This window comes from Porites lutea, chromosome 3, assembly GCF_958299795.1.
Source record: "Porites lutea chromosome 3, jaPorLute2.1, whole genome shotgun sequence".
Lineage (NCBI taxonomy): Eukaryota > Metazoa > Cnidaria > Anthozoa > Scleractinia > Poritidae > Porites > Porites lutea.
Genome location: NC_133203.1, coordinates 9,357,041 through 9,373,700, shown reverse-complemented (window position 1 = coordinate 9,373,700; position 16,660 = coordinate 9,357,041). Strand labels below are relative to the sequence as shown.

Genomic DNA, 16,660 nt, shown 5'->3' with positions numbered 1-16,660 from the left:
TGCTGGTGCATCATTACAGATTTTCTATGCAAATGAGTAAGATATCCAAGGCCAACAAGAGAAGAAACATCGGAATATCCAAGCCATCATGTAATGATTGTTAGTGATATACCAAACATGACAGTCACAGTGTTTACTCAAAATCAAACACTGAGAATAAACAGAGTTGAACATACGACGCGCAGAGGACCATTTATGACGAACCCATCGAGGGTGTTAGATATTGTATTGAATACTGTTTGGAATGTTTGAAAGTACTTCTCAAACAAAACGATTTTAGAAGGAGAAATGAAGGATGAAAAATGAGGAGTTTCTCATCTGATTTCCATGACTCAGTTTCATATCAAGTATTTATGAGTTTGAAAATGTTACGTCCGCACCATACCCCCAGCGAATACTCAGATAACGGAAATTTCCATATTTGGAAAACTAAGACTAAGGAGAAATCTAACCAATCAATCACCGTGAAAGACGTGACGTATTTCCATAGTTCCTTCTTCTATTTAAGCATATACGTTACACGTACAACTATTCAAAATATATAAAGAGATGTCTTTTCCTTGCAGATACTCTTCTGGCCTGCAGAACAGGCGCTATTTTTAGCGTTTTTTAGGCGAGCACGAAGCGCAAGCATCGAGAAATAATTTTGCGTATTCTTGCATCTGTTCCCTTCAATTTGAGTTCTGTTAAACTCTAGTCTGGTTAGTCTTAAGACAGTCGTGGACTCTTTCGCCATTTTCTCGAGTTCTACACTCACGCCAAAGCAGCTATGTTGCCGCGCCATAGCTTGGAAACAAGACTGCGATTATATATTGCCTAAATCTTCCAACTTTGGTCAGTGCCAGCTACAAGGAATGACCCGGGGGATGAAAGCCAATCAGAGACAGAGAAATTTGTTGAATGAATAACACTAGTTAGTAAATGTTAACAGGAATTGGATCAGTTCACTTCGTCCTTTTCTATCATGATCTGTTTTCAAGCTGAAACTGGATGGCCTGCTCAGTTATTATTTTTTCACTGATTTTAACTGGTTATCGTGGGCTATGTAGTTAAATTTCATTAACCAGTGACCTTTGCTTCCTCCAACATTTTCATTGGCTGTTCCACTGTTCGATTACAAGCTCTAGATAATCGGACAGCTCAAATCAGACAGTTTTGGTGTTGCAATAGCAAAATTAAGCAATAAATACATGTACGGGCTGTTGAGCACCAGTCAGACTAAAGCATAAACACAGATATATGATTGCTGATTAGTTCTTAGCCGACGTCAGTGCTGGGATAGGCAGATGAATCTATATTTACCTCATGAACAATAGCCACACCACAACACAACAATATCTAACCTAGAGCTGAGTTTCCGCATCACAAAGAAACATCCACCACATAATATACTATAGGGCGGACTACAACCGACACTTAGTGTGGGTCTTAGAGACAGTTGACTGTTAAATGTTTCTGAAGAGAAAGATTTCCAAAAATAAAAATTTTGAGGACTTGGTATGACTTTCTCTTCTGTTAAGTTATCACCTTATTTTTGGTGGTTTCAATCGTAATTATCTCTTCGTCTGTAATTTAGAAAATCGTGTTATATCTTCGTTAGCTTTGTTCTCAACAAGTTTCCTTAAGCCAACAGGAAATTTCAAACAAGTGAGATAAAGTAGCTAATGGAAGTCGTGCTGATTAACTTTTGTCCATCAAAATTACTGTCCGGAAAGACTGTATTGCCGGAAATTTTCTTTCACGTTTCCACCCAAAAATTGATCGTTTTTACGTTTTCAAGACGAATTATAAATGACATTACTGCTGACTGGAAATTCGTAACTGTAACACAGTACTAAACGAAATAATTAACAAAAGTGCTAGGCAAAAAAGTTGAGTGTGAAAGAATAAATAAAAACGTAAAGATTATAGACTAAGGGAAAAAGTTACATTAGAATTGGAACGAAAACATTGTTATGAACTTAAGTGGGCGGTGGGTTAGTTTGACGGTGAACATAGTGACGTTGTGTCTTATTATAGTTTTTCTTGTTTATTACCTCTTAGAAGTGAGTAATTTATTAGTTTGCGCAGCAGATAGGAAAATACAACACACAAAACTCTAGATTTGAATAATAACTTTTGTAGCGTATCCCGATGTACGAGTTAATCCTGGCTGGCTCAGTGAGTGTATAGGTGAAGAGATTGAGTCGTGTATTAACCGTTGCATGCTTGTTCTTTGCGAATCGTGTAGCGTGATTAGACATCTAACCCTTTGAAAACAACACTTGTAGGCCCTTCTGACCTTTTACCTTTTCTGAATAAAATTAATAAAAGAGTTTCTAAATTAGTGTTGATGGTTTGCATGAAACGTCTAGGGGGAAAAACATTACAGCGACCTCATTTTCCTTGTTTTGATGAAGTGCTACCGGGCATATAAATAACAATTTATATCATGTTTTTGTAAATCGTTTTTTTTTCTGTCTTTCTTTCTTTTTTTAATCTAAAGCTTGTACTCTTAACAAACAATGTTAAAGTAAGGACGGATAATTTTCATCTTCTCAGTTTGCCCCTGATTGTTTGAACTTTGAAATGCCTTACCGACAACACAGTTTATCATATATTTGGCTTGCTCACTAACAATAATAGGTTGTCCTCACCGAAAGAACTGGAAACATGCATTTGAAATAATTGCTCGTCCATTATTTCTAACCCAAAATAAACGTCGTTAAGATTCAGAAAGGAAAAGCAAAATCGCGAAACGAAATAACTTATACTTTTTAATTGTCTTTTAGAAAATGTTATCGAGTGTAAAAAATAACAAGTCAGCAATAATCAAGTTAATATCAGGAAGAATAACCATTAAAAGGTGGGAAATAGCCATTTCAAATTTCATGAACGCTTTTTATCTTTTTACTCAAGCGAGAAATGTTTAGTTGATGATCGCCATGAAAATAGGCAAATTCCATGGCCAAAAAGCTCGTAAAGCGATTAAGCACTTTAAAGACCTAGTCTATGGTCTGTATTCTATTGGACTTTCTTTTATGGATAAATTTATTTTTGGAATTTATCATTGCACTATCGTTATCTATATCTATTTTTACAAAAAAGTAAAATAACCTTACCTTAAAAATTGAACTTTGAAATTCCTTCTGTGAATACGGAAACGCAATCGGCGGCAAGTTCCCCAAAACGGCTGTTTGAATAAATTAAAAGTCATTTAAGCTCATATTCCTTTGTTATTGCCGATGTCTCCCGGGCGTGCGTAATTACAATAAATACCTACCACTACTCTAATTAAATTACACTCATTAGTAGAACTTTGTGCCTTTGCACTATTAGTAATATCCTCTTAATACACTTTGCATTAATGCTGACAACTTTTAGGCAACCAATTGTCTGTCACTTCGGACCTTACTCTCGGGTTCAATATCAACGGAAAAATGACCTTCGTCCACGCGAAAAGAACAAAAAAGGAGCCCAATATTTTGAAAGACGGGTTGTCAAATTCATGGCTTGAATTCATTATATTTAGTGCTTTGAACTAATTAAGATCAAATTTGTCATTATTTTCATAACATTCGTGTGCGCAATCTGAATCTGATGCTAAAGTCTTTTTCATCATTAAGAAAATATTTGCATTGAAAAAGAGTTTATACTCCAAACCGTTCAAGATAATATCACTTGCCAGTCTTTCTGTGCTAACATGGCCGTATTTAGGGGCATAAATTAACAATAGATATATAGTTTAAAATTATTTGGCAAAAACAAATTCAAACACACACCCTCAGATCAGTTTGGAACTGAGAAAACGTTATAACAAGAAAACTGATCGATGCTAAAATTATAGGCGATGTCTTAACCTGAAAAAGACTTCTTTTGTTTTGTCAAACAGGAGCCTTTAGCACCTGCGTTTCCATCACTACATTAAACGTCATGAAATACTGACCGAGGTAAAAAAAAATAGATTATTACCGGAATAGAATGGAATAAAGAAATAAACTTTAAAGGTTGCACCTATATATTAAAAAAAAAAATTATATTATTAACCCATAGAATATCAAAATGACAAGAGTTCCTCGAATTTGATTAGTTTGTTCTTTGTTGATCCATAACGTAAACAACTCTAAAGATCCGGGCGTTCTTTGGATGATTGTAATGCCCAAAACTGTATTTCCTACGGAAATGTCTTTTCTCTATCTCACAATCATGGCTGGCAAGCGTTAATTGCTGCAATTTGAACTTGGTAAGCTCTTTTATTTCTAATTAATTATTTTTCACACGAAAGTACGCTATTCATCGTTGGTAGTCAACAAAATTACGCTGGTGGATCAGACTCGCGAGAAATCGTGCGAGACAACGCGCGAGATAAATATCAGCATGCTGCAAGGCATCCTGGGACGAAGAAGAACGACTACAAAAGAGGCTCTTCTATTTTTATTCGCCGTCCCGCCGTAGTTTACGCCTGAAGTGCAGTGGTGGTTCCTGGGGAAGAGCTGGGGGTCCGAATCCCCGAAGGTGCATTCATCAGACGAACGATTTTTTGAAATTTTACCTCTAGTCTTACGTAGCACTTCAAGGGCTCTCTAGATAACAACTACCGTATACCACAACATATATAATCACTGGCTTGATCGCTTCACTCTGTAATAGAGAGCTTATAGGTTCAAAGAGAACGACCAAGAGAACGATATTTTCTCAGTACTAAGTAGTGCGTGCGCATGAACCAGCGTCATTTTGGCGGGTAAACACGATCGCACGCGAGAATGTCGTAGTGACGGAAACAAGTGATCAACTGTTAGAAGTTTTATCATTTTTCGATCAGGAGAGGGCTTTACCTCTTTCATTAAAAAAAAACCGTGTTAGGCAAATTTGCTCGCGAAAAAAGGAAAATGAAGCTTTCCGGTATGTACATCTTTTTGAGAATACGCGAAAAATACTTAAAGTCAAATTTCGACTTCCTAGTTGAACTCGTCCCCGAATCTGAAGGTCTCTAATGTAAAAATTTTTACTAGTGAAAATACCTGCAGCGAAGAGGAGTTGGAATTATTTGCTTTACAACAGTTGTGACCTTTGCGTACATGTTTCCACCCTCTGCAGAAGCGTCTTGGGTCAAGGTAGCTAAAGAGCTTTGTATACTTTCCAAAGAACATGCTGTAAGCGAGAAAGGAAAGGAGAAAATGAACGAAGCAAACAAGAGACTGAAGGGTGGACAGAACAAGCATATAAACATTATAGCAGGTTTTCTTATTATCTAAGGCCATCCTCTTTTTTTTTCTCCGTTCACCGTCGTCCGACCGACCCAAATTTTTGGCATTTTTTTAAAAAAAAAAAAGTAACGACGTAGTTACACCATTTTTCACTTGAAATAACTTTTAATATGAAAAATGAGCATAGTAACAGCGTAGAGAAAAACAGGAACAAAAACATGAGCATTTTTCACAGTATATCGCACATTTTGTTAATCCAAATATGTGAATGTAAACTTTTAACGTTGTCCTGGGCTACCAGGGCCTACTATTTCGAGACTTCTTGTAATTTTTTTTAGGTTTTTTTTTTCAAACCGACCGACCGACCCAATATCAGGAAAAGCATTCGACAGTAAACGAAGAAAAAAGAGGGATGGCCTAATTTAAAAAAAAATGCCTTAACAACAACAACGTTTATTTACACTGTAAATCAAAAATAAATTATTTTAAAAAATATCTAAATTAAAAATGCAAAGAATTAAGATAGGAATTTGTTGATCAAGCCTTACGCACTAGGCGAGCAGAGGTTTCTCTCTTGCATGGCTATTAGCGTTTACGAAGTCGTTCGCATCGCTTGTCAGTAGCGTAGATGGTTTGTTTTATACGCCCCGGAAGAAACCTCTGTAGCGAGCCGCTTGTGGTTAAGGGATTATCAAACTGAATAGTACATACATTTGAGTAGTTTCTTCTGATTGGCTGCGTAAAAATGGTTCATCGCGGCACTTAGTGACCAAGTTCAAATTTTTGTTTTTTTTTTTTTAATAGAGAGACAACACGGGCAGTTATAATACAGAGTTCTTCTGCCAGACAAAAACTTCAGCGGGAGGCTTATTATTTTTTCTTTTTTTCCTTGGCATAATTCACCAAAGTTATTTTTAGACCAACTAAACATTTAAGATGATCGGAAGTTGGTTTCCAGAGAGGTGCGCAAACTTTTTTCAGCATTGTCAGAAGAAAATTACGATATTTTGAATTTGGTGCTTTGAGTAGTTGAGTAACATGTGTCGACATCTCAGGAATTAGCCTTACTTTTAATTACAACCTCCAAAAAAAAACTTTAGTGAAATTCACATATCCCAGCCAACACCCTATGGTTCCCTCTCCCAGGCTGTGCTCTAAGGAAAATTGAAGGGAGCTTGGTGCTCTGAACCTGTAAAATCAAAGGTGTCGAGCATGTGATTTGTATGAAAATAGTAAGATTTTCTGGGCCACCGGGCTCTGCTAGGGCACAGACCTGCTCTCTGTCCAATTATACTCTCTCGATTGAAAAGGAAAGCTACAGAACACGGGCAGACAGGCTAACAAAAACCAGACAGGGGTTCCTGATACTCAAGCTAAGATAGGATGCCACCACAATTCAACATTCTCCTAAGCCCATAAGGTTAGCAACCCAATCCTTTTCTATCTTCTTTCACTCTTTCATTTTCAACTCAACCACCAGAGTTCTCCGCTAAGCAGAAAACATTATTTTACGGGCCTGTTCGTTATTTATAATTAATTATTGCTATGGGGGTGGGGTGGGGTGGGGTGTTGGAAATGTGCACAGAGTAGGTCAGGCACAATTCTCAAAGGCAGTTGCAAATGGGCCAGACACATAAATCTTTATAAAAATAACTAAGATAGTACGTGCGCTTTGATTGGCCAAGAGGAGTGTTTGCATGAGAGTACGTAAACATGGTTGTGGCGCCAAGATGTTTTGTTTTTCACGTGCTATTAAATCATGCAAGCACAAATTTGAAAAAGTTTTGGCGTTAAAAACTCGACAAGTTTACTTTAATTACCCATTCCTTCGTCGGCTGAAACTTGGAAAGGTGTGTCAATTTTTTTTGCTTAAGCTGACACTTTAAGAGAGAAAATTCCGTATTTTCCAAAACAAGAACTGATTACACGTGCAAGACTTCGTGGACAAGACTTTGCAACTGGTAAGAATTTCTCTTTTAATCAGTGCCATACAAAGAGTTTTGCGTCTTTACTCGGGAAAGTTATTTTATAAAAGCAATAAAAAACTTTTTCCCTGTGTTTGCATAATCTGATATTAACACTAGAGGCATTGGGAGAATTCTTGACAGTTATGCAAACCCGCGACGAAGTCTCGGGTTTGTATAACTGTCTCGAATTCTCCCAACCCCTCTCGTTACAATATATATACCAACAGGTCAGATTAGAATTATCAAAATTCATACTTGGCTCCGAAACACTCAAACACTAACCAGTCACTAGCCTCAGAAAACAGCCAACATTTCACAAAGTCGCCACTGGTTTTCCCAAATGATGTCTGAGAGACATGCCGCCTGGGAAATCTGCTTCAGCCAATGAATCAGAAGCACTACCTAGATTTGGGTAGTGATGTGTCTTTAATATGGAATTTCTGTGCTCATTGCCCAGACATCAATTCAAGGGGAAACCAGTTGTGGCATCACGAAATGTTGGCTGTTTTCTCAGGTTATCCAATCACTACATTTTTTTGGAAACTTAAGATTCTCAACCTTAGTAGCCACACTGTTGGAATGAAGCTACAATGTATCAATGCAGCCATTACCCCAAAAATTTAAAATGATGGGCCAGCCAGTTTTATCTGTGGTGAATTCTCATGCGCAGCCAATTTTAGTTTCCATCAGTTTTCTTTTTTTTGTGATATTTAACTACCAAGCATCCCAAAAAACACTGAGAAAAGGCCTGATACAGATTTTACTAGGGGTGACTACTGGGGAAATTTTAACTATTGCAATCGTATTGCAACAGGCCACATGGATATTGCGGCAGTATTGCGATAGTAAAGGTACTATTGCAATTGTTTGTATTGCCATAGTTTTCAGGAATATCTGTTTTTACTTAATACCTTGTACTTTAAGAAATAACTAACAAGTGGTGGTCATGCAATACAGGTACAAAGCGGTTCAAGAATCAAGACGCTAAAACATTCTAGGTGCTGTAGGGTGGTAGATTGTTTTTTATCGTTTTTATCAGTTTCTTTTTTATCATTATTGTCACCTTAAGAATCAAAGATGGGTAAAAAAAAAGGTGCCTCTATTTTTCCCAAGAAGTCAAAATGTTAGAAGTATGGAAACTATCAAAACTATTGATAGTTCTCTACACTATCACAATTATAATTGTGTGGTTCCAGAAAATATCCGTATTGGTTATTGGTTCCAGAAAATATCCGTATTGTTCTCAATACGTTTCATTTTTGCTATCGGTCTATCGCTATCACAGCGTTAATATTGCGATTAATAATTAATCGCGATATTAATGTGTTGTTAAAGCCTCAGATTTTACCACATGTTTCTAGATAAATTGACAGAGGGCTAGGGGCAGCAGGGCATGAGAGTTAAAGGAAGAGAGCGACTCCATATTTCATTTAAGACAGATTTTTGGGGTGTATTTTTAAACTTTTACACATAGAGGGGTACTTGCTTTGTTACACTCATCCCGCCCACTGTAATTAATAAACCATCCATCCATCTACTAAAACAACTGCCAAGATAAATGTTCCACAGCAATGAAAGTGAACTGTGCCTTGACCAAATGCAACGGTATAGCAACACAAAGACATTTGCCGGAAACTTATTCATGTCTTAGCATTTTTTTTGGTTTTTCAACGATCTTGATTGAATGCCAATATTTGACCCTGACCTTCACTAATCGGGAATAATGATTTCCGACGAAATAAAGACTAAATCTATCTAAAATAAATTTGCATTACGGTAAGAATTCCGCACAACCTCCTACATCAGCTGCTACATTTAGGCATTTTCTACATGTTTCGATTCTATTCCTATAAACTCTGAACTGTTCGTGTGAAATAGATATGCTTCGAGCATAACAAATGTAGGGGACTGTACGGAAAAATGAATTACTCACACTGTAGTAGTCTTCCGACTTTTCTGGTCGTTTCTTTCCATACATTTCTTGAAGGAAAACCCCGAAAAACGCTCCATTTGCTCCCCACGTTTCCTATGTACCGCCTTACTAAGGCGCGGGCGCTAAGCGCCAAATGTTTGTATTTGCTTAGCGCCCTCGCCTGGAACGCGAAGAACATAATTTCATACCGGGGAAGAATGGGCACGAAAACAAGACCCACATGTTCCGTTCAGGAAAAGCGCCCTCGGTTTTGAAAAACCGCCGCTTTTGAGAGACCACCAAGAGGGCAAATATTAAGGGAGATACAGGCATTCAAAAAAATCCAAGACGTTCTGGCAAGTGTCAAGTTTTTGAATGGCTGTTTCTTGTTCAAGTGATTGGCCAGATGAACCGACCAAACGCGGACAATGTGGTCTCAATGTGGTCTTTCTTAACATATGGGTCTTGTATTGAATTTCCATGATAACCAAGTCATATCCAGTCTCCCATGATATGAAATCCAGCAATGCTTACGTACGTATGAGACGTATAAGCTGGTACATTATTCAGCAAAATATCAAACGTAGGAAAAAAGGAAGTCTTGTAATGATTTTGACTCCAAACTGAGTGACGTTCTTGCGGAAAAAAAAAACTGAAAAAAAAGTTCTTACGGAAGGACTTTCAAAAGCAACAAACTGGCAACAACAGTAACAAGACCTCTAAGAACTCAAAAAGTCAAAAATTTTAATTGATGTACACAGAGGCCTGAATCAGTCTAATGACCTTATGAATTGAAAGCTTGTAGTTCATAAAACTCCTGTATAATGAATTTCAAAAGCCATTAGCTCATGAAAATCGTGCGTTATTTAACAATTATTCCTCCAGCTATTGACTCCATGGGCTATTGACTCAGAGGTCATGAGGGCGAGAGGAATAATCGTTTTAGTAAAATCCAACTAGTTGGACAAAAATGTTGAGAATAAAAACTTTTAGCTAGTTAAAGATAGACTTTAATCCTTTTTTTGCCGCCAGAAAGCCCGCGCCTTTCGCTATTAGTGGGCTATAACATATAACCTCGTAGTATCTCAACCAATCAGAACGCAGCATTGATAATAGACCACTAGCTGGATTTTACGAAAGGCTATTTTTGCATTCTAGTAGGGCCAATCAGATATACAGTTCACTCAGTAATAAAGAAGCACTGCCTTAAAACTGTGTGAAAATCAACAGTATAGAAAAACAGCCCGTAGGTCAAGGACGCGTTAGACAAAAGGTCTGGAACGAGGGAGGAAAATAGAGAATGAAAAAAAAAAACGATTTTGAGAAATAATACTGACTGCTTGGCAATCTAAAAAAAAATTATGCGCACATTTACGTTCTTGTCTCGATTGTCTGTCAGATCTCGAAACATTGCAGAAAATGAAGTCAATCGGCCGTTATTCAATATTTCCTGTACCCTTAGGGTCACAGAAGGCCCACTGCCTCGTTCCTAGGGGTCTCAAGTGTTTGGTAAAAAAAAAAAAACGCTACTGCGAGCGATCAAGGAGTATCGCGCATTGGACCATGGGAGCGTTAAGCGTTGGCGCAAAGGAAGCTGGGAAGGAAGGGTTCGCCTTTCCCATGATCCCCTGCACAAAGCCAAAATAGCTGTAGTTCTACGCCTGCGCAGCTGGCGGAATTGTTATTTCAAGAGGTTACGTTTTTGGCGGCAGGGTCGACTTGCTCCCAATCTTCTCTTGGCTCCTTCTAATCCGGCCGGCTAGGCAGGCTATAGTAGGCGTGGTGAGAAAAGAAATGCTTCGAGCATAATATGGATCAAGAGTGTCAGATGCAGTACTTATAGCAATCTTAAGCTGAAAATGACTGCCACGTTTACCATCAATAATCTGTCAACAACAAAGATCGTAATGGCACCATTGCACGGTTTGTCGCCTTCACTTTCGCAGCAAGCCACTCCGCATTCTTTTATTCCTTCTTCTTCCCTCTTGGCTTCGTCCTCACACTTTTTCTTCATTGCCTCGCAGTCGCTTAATAGTCTACAGCCTCGTTCTTCTGTTCTTGTATTGTCCTCCTTAATGATATGCCGCTTAAAACAAGTGAGTTTCGATTCCTTGGGACACTCCACCTCATTTTGGTTTTGTTCGCATTGCTCTTCTGTGAAGCTTTGATCTCTTCGCATACATTGATAGCACTTGAATGATCCGACTATAATGAAAGAACATGTACATATAACATCGTTTTCAGTCTGATCTTAATACGGGTTAAGAATATATATAGTTACATACAGGTAACAAGGAATATAATAAACGACGATTCAATTTACAGGATAAATTTAAAAAAAACGATTTACACACAAGCTTTCGATCCTCTAGAGGAATCTTTATCAAGTGATGGATTTGGGCGTTTTGTCACTGACTTGCGCTGTGATTCACGTGACAAAAAGTCTCTATAGACCGCGTGGAACTCGTAACCAGCATCTCTGTTCAACGTTGGAGACACGTCATAGGAAACCAGATTCTGACCCGTGTGACTGTTAGATCAAATCACAGTCTGGAACACAAACGATCGATAGTGAGAACTCTCTTTCATTGATAGACGGTTATCACGGAAGACAATGCAAGGACAAGGAAGTATTGAATTGAAACATCTTAAATCAGTTCTTCAAGACAACAGCTACAAACAGTGGATGTTTAGAATCTCGCCAAAGACAGGTACAAAATTAAAGCTAAAGTCGTCTCCGATAGTGCTCACAGTGTCTCACTTTGCTACGTGCAAGGAGTTTCAGAAAAGCGTACAAAAGTTTTCAAAAAATAAGGAGTTGGCACATTCAACAAGCCGTTTAACACCATCTGGCAGCATTTTCAGTGGCGGATCCAAGGGAGGTGTCCGGCTTGCACCACCCCCGATTCCTAGACTAAACTGAGGCCCGAAGGGCCTAAGAAAAATTTTTGAGACCGGGCCCAGCCCCGGCAACCCCTTGCCTTATCTCAGGGTCTGGATGACCGGCCATCCCCCATCGTCCCCCCCCCCCCCCCCCCTTATCTGAAGGTCCAGATCCGCCACTGATTTGGTCCACCTCAAAGATCCGAGACCCAGGGAAACGAGAAATGTGGAAGTTTAGTGCGAAGGCTGTGATGATTTCTATATTATGGAGACGGCTAGTCCTTTTGGAATGAGATTCAAGAAACACGGGCGTCAATAACAAGGGCGTCAATAACGGAGGGAGGGGGACACGTTCAAAAGAAGAGTTAGGGAGGCCATCGAAATATTTTGTCGGGCTCCAACAATCAGCAGAGACGCTGATTGCGAGTTCTCCGCAATCTATCGAGACGTTTTGTCACGTTTTTTACAGTGTAAATCATATGACATAACGCCCAAATCCATCCCATGATAAAGATTCCGCTAGGGAATCGAAAGCTTGTGTGTAAAAAGCTTTTTCCCATCCTGTAAATTGTTGGTTTTCACATGACGTCACTAGAATTCAAACTACAAAACTCAGCTAAAAACTATCGATCCTACTGATATTTTACTTTCATGGTGTATTAGAGCAGCTGAAAACTAAGTTTCAAACAAATTTTCGCTTCAAAAGGGTTCTTGGTTTTTGTAATAGACTACGCCTGAATTTCTAAGCTTTTGCGTGACGCAGCATTTACATGACGGCCGAGAGAGCTATCATTTAGGTTAAAAAAGTGACTTTTTTCGAGGAATTTTGCCAGCTAAACAGTTCAAGTATTAAAAAAAGTATTACTTTAATGTTTATGAGTTCCTCTAGCAGTAAATTCACGCTTTTGTAGCAAAACTCGGTAACAGATGTTTCTGTTGGTTTTCGTCCGCCATGTTGGAACTCATCCGGAGGGTGTCCGGAAAACTAAGACCTAAGACCTAAGACCTAAGACCTAAGACCCGGAAAACTAAGACCCGGAAAACTAAGACCCGGAAAACTAAGACCCAGTGGTAAAATGAATGAAATGAATGCACACTTACAAATAACAATTTAAGGTGGCTCAAAACAGTTTCCAGCACTTTCCAAGACGAAGATTATGATGGGTTATTATAACCACTCTTTGTCAATTGATGCTACATTCATGGTATCAAAAAACTGCCCAATCACTCGTGAACACGTTGGTATTATTTTCGTTACACTATATGTTACCATAGCAACACTATGACCTGCTAAAAACACCCTTAAATTCAGCTTAAAACGGCACGGTGAAATTTTTTTCTTCGTATAGAATTTTGATAAGCAGGATAAGATGCAATTTTTGGCAAAGTTTAAAAAATTCTGTACGTGGGGTTCAGAGCCACCTTAAATCATAATCTACGTCTTGGAAAGTGCTGGAAACTGTATTGAGCCACCTTAATTTGGTTTTCTTTCGCGGTATGGCTAGCCTCTTCCAGACGTTCGTTTTGTAGTTGGGGCGCGTGAAAGAAAAAAATAAATAAAAAAAAGCGCGGCGAGAAGAGGCTACGGTATGGCAAACAAAATTATTTCCGGTTGCCGCCGTGTGACGTTAAACTGTGCACTAAAATTTGCGAAAAAAAAAAAAAACAAATGAAGCGAAGCAGTGCTTTGTCTACTTTGCAAAACGGTAGTTTCCGAAAAGGTACTTTGCTCCAGCATGGCGTCTCCATACATGAAGCTCTATAAATTTGGGTAAAACATTTCCTCGGATATCTCGTATACGAATTATTCCTTCGACCCAAATCTTGACGAGGGTCTTTGTATATTTACCTCCTTTCATTTCCCAGATTCTGGACTTTATCTGTCGAATGTTTTTGATATTTTGAATGGCGTGACACTGAAAACCAGCAATTGAATCATCGTTTATTATATCATTATGTAACTCTTTTTTGGCAAAAAGGTACCAAGGAACATTAGCCAACTTTCGAAAACGATAGCCATTTCCCAGGTTACTAATTTTCAGCAGAAAGAGAGGACTGCGCGAATTGGTCTGAAATGAAAGCACATACAAATTAAAAATCGCTTTGTCAACTGCCGGAATAGGCAGTTTCTTTCTCTCTTGGTCCAGATGCACTACCACTAAAGCTACAGGAGACTCTAGGGAGATAAGACCACCTCAGTGGCGGATCCCGGGGAGGAGCCCGGGGAGCCCGGTCCCCCCCCCCCCCCCGAGGGCCAAAAAACAAATTTTTTTGAGACCGGGGACCTCATTATCTGAGGGTCTGGATGACCGCCTCCCCCCCCCCCCCCCCCCCCATCTGAAGGTCTGGTCTGCCACTGTACCTTACTACGACTGAAGTGTCTATATGTACTTACGAGCAATGGTAGAAATGTGATGACTGACTGAAAACTCATCTTTTGCCGGAAGATACTTTTAATGGTACTACATTTCAAACGCTACGCTGGCTAATTTCTTCTCGCTCTTTTTTCGCACTTCAAGCGATTTGGTCTTTTCGCCTTCAATATGCCATGAGATCCTCCTGGAGCACGACTCATACTGAAACCTGGGGCTCAACTGGCTGCACTTGCAAGTGAAGAAGCTAAGGCCAGAATAGATTTTACAAACTGTTTTATTATATAACTTAAGTCATTTTCATGTCTAAAACCCGAGTCGCCCTAAAGTCCTGGAGGATGTGTGCAAGTCGAGCCCGATCTTCATTTTAGCGGCAGTAGCAGGACGTTTGAAGCGGGGACTAAGAATGGTGCTTTTGATTTTCGCTTAAGAGCTTTTGCCGTTTGCCAAAAACGCACGATCCTTGCTTTTACAAAAAAATATCTTTAAGAGAAAATGAAGTCGTTACGTTTTCTACGAGTATACGTACTTGGATTTATACAAAAAGGAAATTTTTGATATCACTTTTTCCGTAAAGGAACTTTCAGATTTTACCACTTTGTTTATCTGCTGTGTCATCGGAAGTACCTTATTGTTACGGCTATGACGTCGTAATTTCTGTGTTTACCCGCCGTTCTTTCTTCGTTTCACTTCAGTTGCACAAAAGTTTACAACAAAGAATTCAACTTATTTACATACACGAATGGAACATGAGAGATAAGGCCAGGGCTTGCTTGTTAAGGAGAGAAATATAAATGTTGATACTTCTTAGGGTACTCAGTCCCACTTCCGGGTAAAAATATACACTGCTTGAGCCCTTTTTCGATCCATAGGTTAAACATTGTTGAACAACAACGCGTGTATATTTGCATAAAGCTCGTTCAACTCTTGTGATTTTTGCACATTACTTTTCCAAATGTTTGTTGCTATTGGTGGTCGATGCCTTATTTTGGACAAGAGAAGAAACGTTTTTTGGTAGTTTATAGTACCTTATAAATCTTTCAACGGCTTGTAATCCGATGAATCTTCTTTTAATTATGTACATGAATTTACAAATTTTAAACGACAGCCTCGATTATTTAATTTCAGTTTTGTATCTTATTTTAGTTTTGTAGTTTAGCCTACAGTCTTCATTTCTATATAAAATAATTTCTGTCATTCTGACCACAGGCCGTATAAGCCCCCGGCTTTGGCTTTATTGAGTTTGTACTTTATGAGCGATGGAATAATAAAGTAAAGTAAAGAATTTAACAGGCTCCGCAACCGACAGCTATAAATGTTGTAATGATCTAACTTTTGCTATGAAAAGGAGAAAACTTGATATATTTCATGCTGTTATCCCTGGAGGTTATCTGAGTACATGACTTGAAGCTTGAAGATTAAAGCGATCGGTGACAGGAAATCATAAGGGCCTTGACTCGCGTAACCGCCATCAATACTACTGCCATTTATGATTTAATTCGGTCTCCGTTAACACCTCCTTGTAGTCGATCACGAGTTATTCCACCCACTAATAAAATAAATTTAAAGAATTTAAAATCACTTCTCATGTTTTAGATAAAGTTTTCGTTTTCTCACCTGCATCAATAGCCCAGAAGATCAACAGAAAAGCAAAGTGAAGATTCTTCATGCTTAAAATGCAAAGCGTATCAAGAGCCGATGTAAACATAACAAGATGAAGCAATATATATGCAAAGGCAAAATGACATTGGCCAATCATGAAGCAAGGTAAGGTTGGCCATCTGTGCTCAAGCTGTATCATTGCCATTCACGATCACTTTTGCTAACGTTCGATGAAAAAGTAATATTTTAATAGTAATATGTTAATAGTATTTTAGTGGTTAAAACTAATTTATTCACAGAATAGCTGCAAAAATTATACCGGTATCTAACCAAAAGTGCATACGGCAAGCAGAAAGCAATGAAATGTATATTGCTTTAAGGAAAGCGGATCTGAGGCTTTAGAATACGATGATGTCATACATAACAAAACGTATGCCCCGCGTGAGGGAGTGCTATCGTATTTCAATCGTTTTGGTGTGGACGGGCGAAAAAGATTTGAATGGAAGCGAATATTTTTAGAAAACGGAAAAAATTCTCCGTTTTGAAAAATATCCGGATACGTAGGACGAGGTAACCAAAAGAGGGATCTATAAAAAAGTGATGAGGAGGGGTGTGGGAGTTTCAGCCGTTTACCTGTATATGTTTTTGGGTTCGCTATGTGACATTGTTTTGTTTTTCTTAGCAAGTATGTATTTTTTTTCTGGCTGTAAGCATGTTTTTTTGGATCAATTTAGGTTT

The 16,660-nt window shown here is 38.6% G+C and overlaps 1 protein-coding gene across 1 annotated transcript in view; it reads right to left on the bottom strand.

Moving 5' to 3' along the window:
• The window catches only part of LOC140931528 (uncharacterized), a 69,252-nt gene extending 60,065 nt beyond the window's left edge, over positions 1 to 9,187 (bottom strand). The window contains exons 1-3 of the mRNA XM_073381335.1: positions 9,087 to 9,187; positions 5,001 to 5,130; positions 3,102 to 3,172 (exon numbers count right to left, since the gene is read on the bottom strand). The gene's annotated coding sequence lies outside the window, so the exon portion shown is untranslated. The remainder of the gene's footprint in view (positions 1 to 3,101; positions 3,173 to 5,000; positions 5,131 to 9,086) is intronic.
• Positions 9,188 to 16,660: the final 7,473 nt, after the last annotated feature.